Genomic DNA, 16,186 nt, shown 5'->3' on the forward strand with positions numbered 1-16,186 from the left:
GCAGGGATACATCGTTTGGCCGCTTCCGGTAGAGCTCTCCATCCTTGATGTAGTATGCCGTGGCCTGGCGTGCCACTCGCTCCGCTTCCTCCTCCTTCTCCGGCAGGGTCCCTTGCATTAGGTAACTCCGGAGCTCCGCGATCCAACATCCCTCCTGAGGTTCCATTGTCAGGAACAGGCGTGCTCCTGAGGCCGGGCCACAGGCCGGAGCCCCTGAGGCAGGTGGCTAGGGGAGCTCCTCCCGGGGCTAAGCCGTGTTCGATAATGACGGAAGGGCTGAGGGCTTGAAGAGCCGCTCCTCGAAAATGCCAGGCTCCTGAGGTAACCGCCTAGACGCCCGTTTGGCGATGTCGTCGGCCTCCTGATTGGTGCCACGGGGCACATGCTGCAACTCCAACCCCCAGAACTGCTTCTCCATCCTTCGGACCTCCGCTAGGTAGGCTTCCATGTGCTCATCCTTCGGCTCGTACACCTTGTTGGAGAAATTGACAAAGAGCTGCGAATCGCCCTTGATGGTGAGGCGTTTCACCCCCAGGGCAGCCGCGGCCTTCAAGCCCGCTATTAAACCTTCATACTCCACTATGTTGTTGGAGACCTTTTCACCTTGCTGGAAACAGAGCTGCACGGCGTAATAGAGCTTGTCCTGAGTGGGCGATATAAGCACCGCCCCAGCCCCCGCGCCATGCCTGGAGAACGCCCCATCGAAGTACATGACCCAGCCTTCTGGCGCCTCGCTTCCCGGGGACAGGGACCGATCCTCATCGGCCTTGAGGCCTGGCGCCTCCGTCCATTCTGCGACAAAATCCGCCAACGTTGCTCCCTTGATTACTCTGGTCGTGCTGAATTCGAGCTAAAACACTTGCAGTTCTATATTCCACTCAGCGACCCTTCTAGCTGAATTAGGGGTCCTGAGCACTCTCTCCAGGGGGTATGACGAGACGACCTTGATGGGGTGACCCTGAAAATAGTGCCGCAGCTTGCGCGAGGCCACCAGTAGCGCGAGGAGGAGTTTCTGAGGCATGGGGTACTGTGCCCTTGCATCCCGCAACACCGTGCTGACGAAGTACACTGGGTGCTCAATGAGGTGGAGTGCATCAGTGCTGGTGGCTCCCTTCGGAGACCATGGCGCCTCTTGAGGCAATGAGACCTCCTGATACTGGCCATCTGGGAGAGGGGCCTCTTCCGCCTCCGGTGCGCCCCTCTGCGGCGGCTGATCCTCCTCAGCCGTGGTGGCAGTTTATGTGGGCCTTCCTTGTCCCTGTTCTGCCTTGTCCCGGGCTGCTGCCGTGGTTTTGATTCGGTGCTCCTCTCTGACTGCCATCAAGGCTGCGCTGGCGGAGTAGGGAGTGGTGGCAAGTTAAAGCACCAGGGGCTCTTGAGGGCGCGGAGCCACCATGACCGGTGGGCTGGTCAGGTATCTCTTGAGATCCTGGAACGCCTTGTCGGCCTCTTCAGTCCACTCGAAGGGCCCCTTTTTCTTCATTAGCTGGAAGAAGGGTAGCGCTCGTTCCCCCAACTTGGAGATGAAGCGCCCTAGCGCGGTCACGCGCCCCGTGAGCTTCTGCATTTCTCTGAGGGTCTTTGGCGGGCTCATGTCTTCCACCGCCTTGACCTTCTCCGGGTTAGCCTCGATGCCTCGGTGGGACACGAGGAAACCCAAGATCTTTCCCGAGGGGACTGCGAACACACACTTCTCTGGGTTGAGCTGTAGGTTCAGTACATTGAGGCTCGCGAAGGTTTCCTCCAGGTCTTGTATGAAGGTCCTGGCCTCCCGAGACTTTACCACAATGTCATCGACGTAAGCTTCAACATTCTTCCCGAGCTGCGGGCCCAAGGTGATGTGCATCAGCCGCTGAAAGGTCGCCCCTGTGTTACGCAGCCCGAATGGCATGCATGTGTAGCAGTACATCCCACACGGGGTTAGGAAGGCTGTCTTCTCGACGTCTTCTACCGCCATCTTGATCTGGTGATACCCAGAGAAGGCATCCAAGAAGCATAATAGGTCGCATTCCGCAGTGGAATCGACGATCTGGTCGATGCGGGGGAGCGGGAACGGATCTTGCGGGCATGCTTTGTTGAGGTTGGTGAAGTCGACACACATGCGCTCCTTCCCTCCCTTCTTCGGCACAACGACAGGGTTGGCTAACCAATCCGGGTATCGGACCTCGCGAATGACCCCAGCGGCTTCTAATTTGCCGGTCTCTTGGACGATGAAGGCCTGCTTTTCTGTGGACTGCCGCCTGGCCTTCTGCTTCACAGGGCGCACGTTGGGGCACACGTTGAGGTGATGCTTGATTACACTCCTAAGGATCCCTGTCAACTGGTCAGGCTCCCAAGCGAATACCTTCTTGTTTGCGCGCAGGAACCCGACCAGGGCCTTCTCCTGCTCGGGTTTGAGGTGGGCGCCTATGGTGAAAGTGGTGTTGGTGGACCCGTCCTCATCGACGGGTATCTGCTTGGTTTCTGCCTTGTCTTGGGTGAACAACTGTTTCTTCTTGGCGGGTGCAGCCCCCTTGGGCTCAGGGGTCTCCAAGTCGGCGGGCTGTGCCGGCGCCGCCGTCTTGAAGGCGAGCTTGAGCACCTGCAGCGCGTCCCCGGTGTCCCCGTGCACAGTGAGGACACCGCTGCTCCCGGGCATCTTCATGAGGTTGTACGCCGGGTGCGTCGCGGCCATGAACTGGGCCAGCGCTGGGTAGCCAAGGATGGCGTTGTAGGGGAGGCCGATGGGGGCGATGTCGAAGTCGACCAGCTCCGTGCGGAAGTTGTCATAGGTGCCGAAGGTTACTGGGAGCCGGATCTGTCCCAAGGAGCTGGACGACTCGCCCCCAACGCCTGAGAAGGGCCAGCTGGGTTGCAGCCGTTCCAGGGGTATGCAGAGGAGGTTGAAGGCCTCGACCGAGAGCATGCTGAGGCCCGCGCCGCCATCAATGAGGGTTCTGGTGAAGGCCACCTGGCAGATGGTGGGGGTGCACAGCATGGGGAGCGCACCCGAGCAGGCCGAGTTGGAGGGGTGGTCCTCCGAGCTGAAGTTCAGGCCGGTCTCGGGCGCCGCCCGGTCCAGGGGAGCCCCCTGCCGCGTGGAAGCGGTGCTGACCCGGCGGGTGAACGGCTTGACGTGGTGACTTGTAGGCGGCGCCTGTGAGCCGACCAAGAGGGCCACGACGACCAGGGGTGTTGGTGCAGCGCGATGGGTGGGGAAGAGGTTGCGGGGCTCTTCCCGAGAAGCCACGAAGGCTGCCGGCGGGTGGAGCGGCCATGTGCGCGGGGCGCCGGTGAGGACCATGGGGAGCCAGTTGGCCACGACCCTATCGTCACCTCCGGCTTCGAGGAGGGCCTCCTCGCTCGCCAGCAAGAAGGCCAGCGGATCTGTCGTGCCGCCGTAGCGCGACGGCGTCGTTGGCTTGAGCTTGTCCGGCCACCGTGCCCGTTGCAGGGCTGGGCCAGGGCTCGGAGCCCCCTGGCCCCCACGCTGGCGCCGCCGGCCGGAGCGGGAGACGCGCTACCCATCGCGAGGCGGGCCGTGGCGGTGGCGGAAGAGAAAACTCCGGTGCACCCCTACCTGGCGCGCCAAATGTCGGATTTCGGGTTCTGGCTGACCCTTGAGGTTCGAACACTGGGGTGTGCGCGGAGATTTCGCCTCCTACCTACCTGCACCCCTCCGCCTCACTAAGATCTAAACTGTGGAAAGAACAACACAAGAGACACAGAGTTTATATTGGTTCGGGCCACCGTTGTGGTGTAATACCCTACTCCAGTGTGTGGTGTGGTGGATTGCCTCTTCGGCTGATGATGACGAACAATACAAGTAAGAACAGCCTCGCGAGGGTCTGTTCTTGGCTGGGGTGATGAACTGTGGGGAGGAGTTCAGTCACACTTCTCTCTCTCTCTCTGATCCTTTCTTTTTCTCTCCTCCGAACCCCCTTGCTCTGTGGGTGGCTGGTCCTATTTATAGAGGCCCTGGTCCTCTTCCCAAATATCGAGCAGGGAGGGAGCCAACAATGGCGGGCTAATTTGAAGGGGGACAGCTAGTATCAGCTATCCTGACAAAAGTAGTCTTCGCCTGCGCAAAGCTCTGGTGATGACGCCGTCTTGGGCTCCACGGTGACCTTCGTCTCGTAGTCCTCCTGGTCTTGGTCTCGTTGCATCGAAATGGCAACCTTTGCCTGACGCCTCGGTACTCCGCGGCTGCGCTTGCCCCCTTTGCGCCAAAGAGGAAGGGAGGAAACTGCGCGGGTTGGCACCCGCCTGGCGCCCTTGGTCGTCATGGATTGCGTCACGGGCACCTCGTGAGGTACCCCGCTTTGATCTCTCCGCCTCCTCGTGAGCCAGCCTGACGAGGCCGTGCCTGAGGAAGCTCCGCGTCATCCGCCCCGCGAGGCTTGGCCCCTCGTGAGGGTCTTGGGTTTGTGTTGGTGAAGATGGGCCGCGCTGGGCCCCCTTTTGAGCCACGCCACAGGCCGCAGGCAGGCAAGTCTGTGGACCCCCGTTCCCAGAACACCGACACAATCGACCAGTGCCACATCGCCTCCTCCTCCATCTACAGCCGCCCTCCTCTGCTCGTTCTTCCCTAAGCATCTCCTTCTCGTCAGTGCTTCCCCATGCAGCAAGCAGGAGCCGCAACCCCTGCATCCTGTCGTGCTTCCCGCGCGCCGCCGCGAGCAGCACCAGCGCCTGCATCCCCGTCGGCCTTCGGCCATGCAGCTGCCTTCATTCGCGAGCACTCGAGGCCTCGTCCTCCCGAGCACACCTGCGAGTGCAGGTCCGAACCCCGCCGTCCTCATCTTCTCCCGCGGCCAACCGCCTCGACAGCGACCTCCAGGACCACCGCCGCGCCCTGCTTCTTCCTCCTCCTCGAGGAGATGCCCCTCGCCTCGAGCTCCAGCGCTACAAGGCCCACCTTCTGCAGTTCATCGTCGCCGGAGTTCCCCACCACCAACAGAGCCGTCGCCTGAGAGGCTCCTCATCCGCCGCCACCTTCAACCAACGCCGCCGCACCCAAGCTCCTCCGTCCGCGCTGCCGTCTGCCCGGATCCGGCGCCAGCTGACCGGATCCACCCGTCTTCATGTTCCCGGCGCTGCCGGAGCCCCAAGTTCCCGCGTCGCCATCCTGCATCAAGCCCATGCGCCTGCGCCGCCCGCCAAGTCCCCTGCTTCACCCGCTGCCTCCTGCTTCGTTTTGGTCAAGCAGAACGCTCACCCGTGCCTGTTGACCCGTTGCCCGCATCGCCTCCTTTGCTCCATCGCGTGGACCGTGGCGCATGCCCCCTTTGAGGCCCACCTCCAGATCCGGCCGGGCCAAGGCCCATGGGTGAGGCAGCACCCGAGCCCCCCTTGCACTGTTGGGCTGCCAGATTCGGCCCGATTAGTGTTTAATAACTCATTAGCCGTGCATCGTATTAATTTGTTTTATATATGGAACATGACTAGAATTTCATCTAGTTTCACAATATCCAACTTTCATGTATGTTTGAGATGTTTAAATTGTTGTTTGCATTAATTTTCTTAAATGCCATATTAAAATGATTTAATTCATAACTAAATAACCGTAGCTCCAAACCTAACGAACTTTATATGTAAATAGGGTAGAAAAATGCATAGTTTAACATGGTAGCCCTACTTTGCATGTTAAATAACTCTAAAATTGTGTATAGGGCAGAAAAGAACCAAACCTAATATATTACATGTGGGGATTTACCGGAATTGTTGTTTGTTATTTCCAGCCTCATTTAATTTTGACTAGATAGCTAGTTTCCTTATGCTTCACCTCTTGCCATGCTTCATTAAACCGGACATGCATCATAATTGGTTGTGCATCAGGCCATGTTGAAGTGATGGTTGTTTACTATGTTGTTTGCTTCTTTCCGGTGTTGCTTCTTCGGGTTAGTTCCTATAACGTCGCATTTGTGAGGACCCGTTTGACTACATCTGTTTGTCTTCTTCATGGACTCATTCTTCTTCCTTGTGGGATCTTAGGCAAGATGACCATACCCTCGAAATCACTTATATCTTTGCTTGCTAGTTGCTCGATCTATTGTTATGCCGCGATACTTACCACTTGCTATATCATGCCTCCCATATTGCCATGTCAAGTCTCTAACCCACCATTCCTAACAAATCGTTGTTTGGCTATGTTACCGCTTTTGCTCAGCCCCTCTTATAGCGTTGCTAGTTGCAGGTGAAGTTGAAGTTTGTTCCATGTTGGAACATGGATATGTTGGGATATCATGATATCTCTTATTTAATTAATGCATCTATATACTTGGTAAAGGGTGGAAGGCTCACCTGGTGTTTTGTTCCACTCTTGCCGCCCTAGTTTCCATCATACCGGTTTTATGTTCCTTGATTTTGCGTTCCTTACACTGTTGGGTGTTATGGGGACCCCTTGATAGTTCGCTTTGAATAAAACTCCTCCAGCAAAGCCCAACCTTGGTTTTACCAACCTCACCACCACCTATTTTTCCCTTGGGAGTCATGCTCTCGAGGGTCATCTTTATTTTTAACCCCCCGGGCCAGTGCTTGTCTAAGTGTTGGTCCGAACCGGGCAACCTGCGGGGCCACCTCGGGGCAACTTGAGGGCTGGTTTTACTCGTAGCTTGACCTATTCGGTGTGTCCTAAGAACGAGATACGTGCGACTCCTATCGGGATGTTGACACATCGGGCGGCTTTGCTGGTCTTGTTTTACCATTGTCAAAATGTCTTGTAACCGGGATTCCGAGACTGATCGGGTCTTCCCCTTCATTGACCATGAGAGTTTGTGATGGGCTAAGTTAGGACACCCCTGCAGGGTTTTGAACTTTCGAAAGCCGTGCCTGCGGTTATGGGCAGATGGGAATTTGTTAATGTCTGGTTGTAGAGAACTTGACACTTAACTTAATTAAAATGCATCAACTGCGTGTGAAGCCGTGATGGTCTCTTTTCGGCGGAGTCTGGGAAGTGAACACGGTTCTTGTGTTATGCTTGAATGTAAGTAGTTTCAGGATCACTTCTTGATTACTTCTAGTTCACGACCGTGCGTTACTTCTCTTCTCGTTCTTATTTGCGTATGTTAGCCACCATATATGCTTAGTGCTTGCTGCAGCTCCACCTCATTACCCCTTTCCTACCCATAAGCTTAAATAGTCTTGATCTCACGGGTGTGAGATTGCTGAGTCCTCGTGACTCACAGATACTTCCAAACAGTTGCAGGTGCCGATGATACCAGTGCAGATGACGCAACTGAGCTCAAGTGGGAGCTCGATGAAGATCGTGTTTGTTGTGTTGTTTCGTTTCCTATTGATCAGTAGTGGAGCCTAGTTGGGACGATCGGGGATCTAGCATTTGGGGATTTCTTCTTTTATTTTGGTTCCGTAGTCGGACCTTGATTGTATTCTGGATGGTGTATGTTTAACTTGTATTTGTGTGAAGTGGCGATTGTAAGCCAACTCTTTATCCCTTTCTTATTCAGTATATGGGATGTGTAAAGATTACCCCTCTTGCGACATGCCTACCATGTGGTTATGCCTCTAAGTCGTGCCCCGACACGTGGGAGATATAGCTGCATCGTGGGTGATACCAAGTTGGTAATCAGAGCCATCCCTGACTTAGTAGCCCCCTGCTTGATCGAATCGCTGACGTTGTTGAGTTTAGAACAAAATGTTTTTAGTCTTAGGATTATATATATCGGAGAGTAGGATTCTTTTTACTCCTCGGTCCCTTCGTCGCTCTGGTGAGGCCTCCTGACGTAGAAGTTTTGACTCTTCTCTCCTCAAATTTCACTAATTTTTTTTAGGATCACGTGGGTATCTTGGAATCGTTCTGATGGTTTTGTGATTAGAACATTGTTCTTGGTGCCTCCTGACATTTAGGGGTTGTGGCAGTGTTCCGGCGAGTTGAGCTCCGAGGTGTTGTCGTCACAATTTTATCGTTGCAGTTCTGGAATACCTGAGTTCGCCGACATTGAAAATCTCTTTTATACAGTTGTTGGTGAGATAACCTCGACGCCACCTAGTACTGGGGCGGGAGTTTGGGAGTATTGCCATAACTCGTATAACGGATGCTTTTCGAAGGTTGAAGTAAACGATTTCCGAAGGTTTCTTGGTTATGTGTTGAAGGATGGATACAGCTGGATGTAGGAATTGTTAGTTTGGGTGAGATATTATGCTTCCCCTGTATCCTCAACACTTGATTGCATAACCAAAAAGTTTCGGGAGTTTATAAGTGGGATTTCAAGTATCACGTAGGAATTATTTCCAACAAACACATGATACGATATGGGATCTATCATATGTTTGTTTCCGGCTTATTTTGCAAGCCAATCCTTTGTTTTGTTTTTCAGTTGTGGTATTCGAGTTGCTTCAATGTCAAATGTGTTTCCATACCTTTCCTAAGTGATGCCCTCATATTTCTATGTGGATGATAATCCTTCTTGATCATCAAGGTTGTCTTTTCATTTCTTTCCAACCGGTGTGCTTCTTTTTCAAGTGGATCCGATCATTTTAAACATCCGCAAGTTCAATTCTAAGTTCTCTCAACGGTTTTCATTTCATCTGCTCCAAGTTACCTTTGTTTTCCCGCCCCCATCCCACCCTTTTTCTTCAAGGACTCAGGATCCTTAATCAAGTATTCATCTTATTGATGGTAAACCTCTCCATTCTTTTTTGTCAATATTCTTATCCGGTGATTCTCAGGAAGATACTAATGAAGCTTCAAGTTCATCATTCATCATTCTTTTCTTCTCCGGTGGATTCAATTCAAGCTTTGTTGATCATATCATTTTCCTCGTTCCAAATGCTTTCCCATGACGTTGCACCTCTTAATCGCTCACCTCTCTCTATTCATGTCCGAAGTGCTGAAGATATCCCAGAAGATTCAAGTTTCTATTCGTAATCCTGTCAAGCTATTTTGAGGTCTTACCTTATTCAAGCCTTTTAATTCAACTGGTGCTTTATCTCTTTTAAATCGTCAATGTTGTTTCTTCTGAGTGGGCCCTAACCCACAGGTCTTTTTCCAGGATCTTACCTGACTCTTCTAATCTTTCCGGAGTGATTCTCAAATCCTCTTCAAAGTTTGTCGTAAGAATAAATTATCATCAGTCATATGTATTTCTCCATGATCTTTCAAATTCTTTTCATCGTTGGCTCAACCGTTCCAATTTTCATTTCGGAGTGCCTCAAAAATTCTCATTGGTGGTTCACGTCATCATTCTCAACATTTGAAGACCGAAGAAGAGTTTCTCTGCAATCATATCCGTTCTCTTGAAGATTCTTGGTGCTAGCTTTATGCCATCCTCTCATAATTGTTTTTGATTGTGAGAATTCTTTTCACCTATCCGAAGCAATTCAGGAGTCTTTTCAGTTTGATTCTCCGAAGGCCATCATTTCGGATTATTCATTCCAACTTTCAGCTCTTGTTCTCCAAATCTTACCGGTGCATCATTCAAGTATTCTCTCATAAGTTCGTGATCTCTTTGTTCTCATGTATCTAAATTCCCTCAAGTATCATCTTTCGTTTTCCAATTCTTCCCCGTGTATTATGCCTTTGCTACTTTCATTTTCAATTCTTACGGTGGTTTGCTCAAGATTCTATTCCATGGTTATCATATTAATCCATTCGTTGTTTCAATCCTACCAGTGGTTCGTTGAAGATTTTCCCAAGTTGGCGCTACATCTATCTTAATCCTTTGCACGAGAATAAATAGTACGCCAAATCCGTTGCTTGTCATCAATTTAATGGGTGAAGGATGAGCATAAATAAATTCTCATTCTTGTTTCACCTAAATGATTAATTCCTTATTCCGGAGGCTCATCAAAATTCTTGATTTCATTTGTTCATCTTTCTTTCCGGAGTTCCAAGCTCTCTAAATTATATCACCACGAAGTTTCATCTAAATCATTACTAGGCCTCAATCTTATTATTTTCATCCTTCACTTCTTTTGATCATTCTTTATTACCGGAGTTCTTCATGTAGGTTCTACATGGTGGTTCATCAAGGATTTAATTCCTTCTCTAAGTGTTCATCGAGATTCTTTTCAGAGGAGCTCAAGTATTCTTCATCTTGCATTCCGAAGTGAAATTCCTTCTACCTTATCTTTTCAGGTGGTGTTATGTCTTTCTTGACAATTTCCATCCATGTTTCATGATTCAAAAGTTGTCAGGAATGAGATATTTAAACCCATCATTTTCTTCCTTGGAGTTATCTTGGTATAGATTTCACCTAAAGCCTTCCCTAAGGAATGTTGTTATTGTGGTGCTTATCAATTATTCAAGTTATCTCTCTATCATCTTGGTCGAAGAAGTTTTCATCTCTTCTTTGTTCCCGATCAATCATTGCTTTCGATGGCAGAATTTCACCTCAGTTTTGAGATGTTTTCCATAAGCCCTTAACAAGCCTGTTCTTTTCGTTGTTGATTTCCCAACAACTCCGTTCAATCCTTCTTTTTAAGGATGCTTTTTAAATTCAATTGTGGTAGAAGATGTCATTTTCCTCTTAATTCTTTCCTTTCCAATGATCCAACTTCTATTCTTTCATTGCGAAGGTAGTGTGTTGTTGATTTCATCAAGTATCATCCAATCTTCCCAAGATCATGTTCGATTCCTTCCATTTATAGTCGGAGTGCTGTCCAAATTATATCATTCTTATTCCGTCTTTATCTTGTTTTAACCGGAGTGTTGTGTCTACCATTCCTCTTCTTACCGGAGTCTCATCCAAGTGCTTTCATTTTGCCAAGTTCATATTATTGCCTTCCACTTCCAACCAGAGTGTTGTCGCAATTGATCTTTATCGTTCCTTGTACATCTCATTTCATCTGGAGTGCTTGCATGTACTTCTTGTCCTTGGTGACACTTTTCTTATGTCTTTCAACCTACAAGGTTCTAGTAATGTTCTTTGTTCCTCTTTTCTAACGGGGTGTTTTCAACTTTGTTCATCTTCGTTGTATTATTTCTTTCAATTTGTTCAACCTCACAAGGTTCTTTGGTTTCACTTGTTTGTCAAAGAAGCAACTTTGTTTTACCTCTTCATCTTCCGTTTCTCTCCGGTGCCATCCTAGATCTTGGGACGAGATCCACTCGTAGTGGTGGAGTGTTGTAACGCCCCGAGACCATTGCGCCAGGTGTCTCCCAGTTGTTCGCTGTTGTTGCCTTGTCTTTTGCTTGCGTGTCCCATCTTGCCATGTCATCATCCACATTGCATCATCATGTTTTCAAAACTTGCATTCGTCCGGGTTCCCCAGTTCCGTCCGTTGTCCGTTCTGAGCCCAGTCACACTTGCACGCACCCGCGGCACGTCCGTAATATTATTTTATAAGTGGCTGGAAAATGTTCTCGGAATGGGTTGAAAGTTGGCGTGCGGTCTTATTATAGTGTAGATAGGCCTCCTGCCAAGTTTCATCGCATTCGGAGTTCGTTTGATAGCCCAACAGATAACTATAGCGACAATATAGTCGGTTAAATCGTCGGACGTTTTCGAACCCCGAAAACTGTTGCTGGGATTTCCCTCCCTTTCCTCTCTAGACTGTCTACACAGTCCACTACCTACCGCCAGGTCCAACCTAACCTATCTCATCAGCCTACGGCCCTCCTCGCGCGCGTGTCCGAAAGCTGTCCCGAACCCGACTTGGACTGTTGCTACCGTTGTGTCCGGATCATCTCCAAACATCTACAAAACATCTCCGTTTTCTTTTGGGACTCGTCTGATTTCGATCGGAGGGACGAGCTAGCCCCTACCAAAAATCCACTAGCTATATATATTCGGTCTAACCATAAATTTTAGGCAAGTTGTCCCATTTTTTCCCTCACCAGCCGCCGCCACACTCCCGCATCCACCTCGGGATCCTCCCAGATCGGATCGATCCAATCGACCAGCGCCACATCTCCTCCTCCTCCATCCACGGCCGCCCTCCTCTGCTCGTTCTTCCCCGAGCATCTCCTTCTCGTCAGTGCTTCCCCGCGCAGCAAGCAGGAGCCGCAACCCCTGCATCCTCTCCTGCTTCCCGCGCGCCACCGCGAGCAGCACCAGCGCATGCATCCCCGTCGGTCTTCGGCCCTGCAGTTGCCTTCGTCCGCGAGCACTCGAGGCCCCGTCCTCCCGAGCACACCTGCGAGTGCAGGTCCGAACCCCGCCGTCCTCGTCTTCTAGTGCGGCCAACCGCCTCGATAGTGACCTCCAGGACCACCGCCGCGCCCTGCTTCTTCCTCCTCCTCGAGGAGATGCCCCTCGCCTCGAGCTCCAGCGCTACAAGGCCCGCCTTCTGCAGTTCGTCATCGCCGGAGTTCCCCACCACCAGCAGAGCCATCGCCTGAGAGGCTCCTCATCTGTCGCCACCTTCAACCAACGCCGCCGCGCCCAAGCTCCTCCGTCCGCGCTGTTGTTTGCTCGGATCCGGCGCTAGCTGGCCGGATCCACCCGTCTTCGTGTTCCCGGTGCTGCCGGAGCCCCAAGTTCCCGCGTCGCCATCCTGCATCAAGCCCATGCGCCTGCGCCGCCCGCCAAGTCCCCTGCTTCACCCGCTGCCGCCTGCTTCGTTTTGGCCAAGCAGAACGCTCACTCGTGCCTGTTGACCCGTTGCTCGCATCGCCTCCTCTGCTCCATCGCGTGGACCGTGGCGCATGCCCCCTTTGAGGCCCACCTCCAGATCCGGCCGGGCCAAGGCCCATGGGTGAGGCAGCACCCGAGCCCCCTAGCACTATTGGGCAGCCAGATTCGGCCTGGTTAGTGTTTTTTTTCCTTTGGGCGCATTTAATCTTTTATCCCAGGTTTTACAGATTTGTAGAAAAACCCCTAAGCTTCGTGCATATAATAACTCATTAACCGTGCATCGTATTAAAATGTTTTATATATGGAACATGACTAGAATTTCATCTAGTTTCACAACATCCAACTTTCATGTATGTTTGAGATGTTTAAATTGTTGTTTGCATTAATTTGCTCAAATGCCATATTAAAATGATTTAATTCATAACTAAATAACCGTAGATCCAAACCTAACAAACTTTATATGTAAATGGGGTAGAAAAATGCATAGTTTAACATGGTAGCCCTACTTTGCATGTTAAACAACTCTAAAATTGTGTATAGGGCAGAAAAGAACCAAACCTAATATATTACATGTGGGGATTTACCGAAATTGTTGTTTGTTATTTCCAGCCTCATTTAATTTTGACTAGATAGCTAGTTTCCTTATGCTTCACCTCTTGCCATGCTTCATTAAACCGGACATGCATCATACTTGGTTGTGCATCAGGCCATGTTGATGTGATGGTTGGTTACTATGTTGTTTGATTCTTTCCGGTGTTGCTTCTTCGGGTTAGTTCCGATAACGTCGCGTTTGTGAGAATCCGTTTGACTACATCTGTTTGTCTTCTTCATGGACTCATTCTTCTTCCTTGCGGGATCTCAGACAAGATGACCATACCCTCGAAATCACTTCTATCTTTGCTTGCTAGTTGCTTGATCTATTGCTATGGCGCGATACCTACCACTTGCTATATCATGCCTCCCATATTGCCATGTCAAGCCTCTAACCCACCATTCCTAGCAAACCGTTTTTTGGCTATGTTACCGCTTTTTCTCAGCCCCTGTTATAGCGTTGCTAGTTGAAGGTGAAGCTGAAGTTTGTTCCATGTTGGAACATGGATATGTTGGGATATCACAATATCTCTTATTTAATTAATGCATCTATATACTTGGTAAAGGGTGGAAGGCTCAGCCTTATGCCTAGTGTTTTGTTCCACTCTTGCCACCCTAGTTTCCGTCATACCGGTGTTATGTTCCTGGATTTTGCGTTCCTTACATGGTTGGGTGTTATGGGGACCCCTTGACAGTTCGCTTTGAATAAAACTCCTCCAGCAAAGCCCAACCTTGGTTTTACCATTTGCCTCACCACCACCTACTTTTCCCTTGGGAGTCGCGCTCCCGAGGGTCATCTTTATTTTTAACCCCCCTGAAAGGATCGATATGGTTGACTAGAGGGGGGGGTGAATAGGCAACTACCAATTTTTAGCTTTTCTTCACCAAATTAATCTTTGAATCAAAGTAGGTTGTCTAGATGTGCAACTAGGTGAACAACCTATATGATGCAACAACAACAAGCACACAAGCAAGCAAGGGAACAAACACTAAAGAGCTTGCACGAGTAAAGGTAAGAGATAACCAAGAGTGGATTCGGTGAAGACGAGGATGTGTTACCGAAGTTCCTTCCTTTCGAGGGGAAGTATGTCTCCATTGGAGCGGTGTGGAGGCACAATGCTCCCCAAGAAGCCACTAGGGCCACCGTATTCTCCTCACGCCCTCACACAATGCGAGATGCCGTGATTCCACTATTGGTGCCCTTGAAGACGGCGACCGAACCTTTACAAACAAGGTTGGGGCAAACTCCACAACTTAATCGGAGGCTCCCAACAAGACCACGAAGCTTCAACACAATGGAATATGGCTCCGAGGTGACCTCAACCGTCTAGGGTGCTCAAACACCCAAGAGTAACAAGATCCGCTAAGGATGAGTGGGGGAATCAAAAATATCTCGGTGGAAGTGTAGATCGGGGCCTTCTCAACCACTCCCGAGCAAATCAACAAGTTTGGTTGGCTAGGGAGTGAGATCGGGCGAAAATGGAGCTTGGAGCAATAAAGGAGCTTTAATGGTGGAAGAGGTAGGTCAAAGGGGGGAAGAAGACATCCTTTTATAGTGGGGGGAACAATCCACCCGTTACCCCCCACTCAGCCCCGCAGAGAGCGGTACTACCGCGGGGGCAGGGCGGTACTACCGCTCCTAAGCGGTACTACCGCTCCACCTCAGCGGTACTACCGCGCTAGAGGAGAAGGGGCTGGTGCTGGGACCCAGAGCGGTACTACCGCGGAGGCAGGGCGGTACTACCGCTCGCAAGCAGCACTACCGCCACTACTACTGCAGCTAGTACCGTAAAACCCAACACGAGAAAATGCGCACTAGAGTCGAGGCGGTAGGAGCACGGAGCCACAGCGGTACTGCGGCTGAGGCCACCAGCGGTACTACCGCTCGGAGGCGCGGTACTACCGCTTGCTGAGCTTCAGCCGTACTACCGCTATACTGCAGCTAGTGCCGTAAAACCTGACACGAGAAAATGCGCACTCGAGTCGAGGCGGTAGGAACACGGAGCCGCAGCGGTACTGCCGCTTAGTGAGTCTCAGCGATACTACCGCTGTGGCCCGCGGTACTACCGCTGTGGCCCGCGGTACTACCGCTGGGTCGAGGAAACCATGCAGAGAGGAGAGAAGAGGAGCACCAGAGAGACGGAAAGAAACGGTGGGTGAGAGAAGAACGTGTACGTGTTGATTCCACCCAAACCATACCGAAGCAGATCCCCTCTTGATAGTACGGTGACTACTACGAAACTTAGTCCACCAACAAAGTCACGAAGGAAGCTACACCATCTTGAGTAGAGCGCCGAGGGGAAATAATCGTTTCGTGCCGAAGGATGAATATCTGAAAGAACTCAAAGCACCCGATTAGTCCGCAAATGCATTGTCATCAATCACCAAAACACCGTAGGGATAAATATGCCCTTACAATCTCCCCCTTTTTGGTGGATTGATGAAAATACGGGATTTTCACAGAAAAGAGTAATGACATAGAATGCAAGAGAACCCACGCCTCTAAAAAATAGACAGGCTCCCCCTAGATGTTGTGCACACTAGATAAGTGCTTTGGACTGCACGGCACACATACTAGGATCACGGCCCCCCTATATTTTAGAGACCAACAACCTAAGCAAGATGTATGAGAACAACATATATGATAGGATAAGCATGCAAGCTATAAGATACCGAGGGGCATAACACATAGATAAGATAACAAAGGTAGGATATGTCTTACACCATATGTCTGGAACTTAGGTCTCACAAGCACAAAACCAAACAAAACCAACAACGAGAAAGCAAAGCAAACGAACGACACAAAGACACACTCGCAAACACAAATCCCTAAACTCTCTCCCCCTTTGGCATTGAGACACCAAAAAGGGCAGAGAGGGACACTACGACTCCAGGTGATGAGCGAGGAAGGTCCTGAACATCACATCTCTGCATCTTCATCGTGGGTGGAGAAGTGCTCGGCATCGGAGTCGGTCCAGTGACAGTTCTGATGAATCCAGTCCTCCTCTTCAGTGATCTGTCCCTCAGACCCACTGACAACTGTGGCTCCCAACTGACGCATGATCTCCTTGTGGCGCGTC

Source organism: Triticum urartu, chromosome 1 (genome assembly GCF_003073215.2).
Source record: "Triticum urartu cultivar G1812 chromosome 1, Tu2.1, whole genome shotgun sequence".
Taxonomy (NCBI): Eukaryota; Viridiplantae; Streptophyta; class Magnoliopsida; order Poales; family Poaceae; genus Triticum; species Triticum urartu.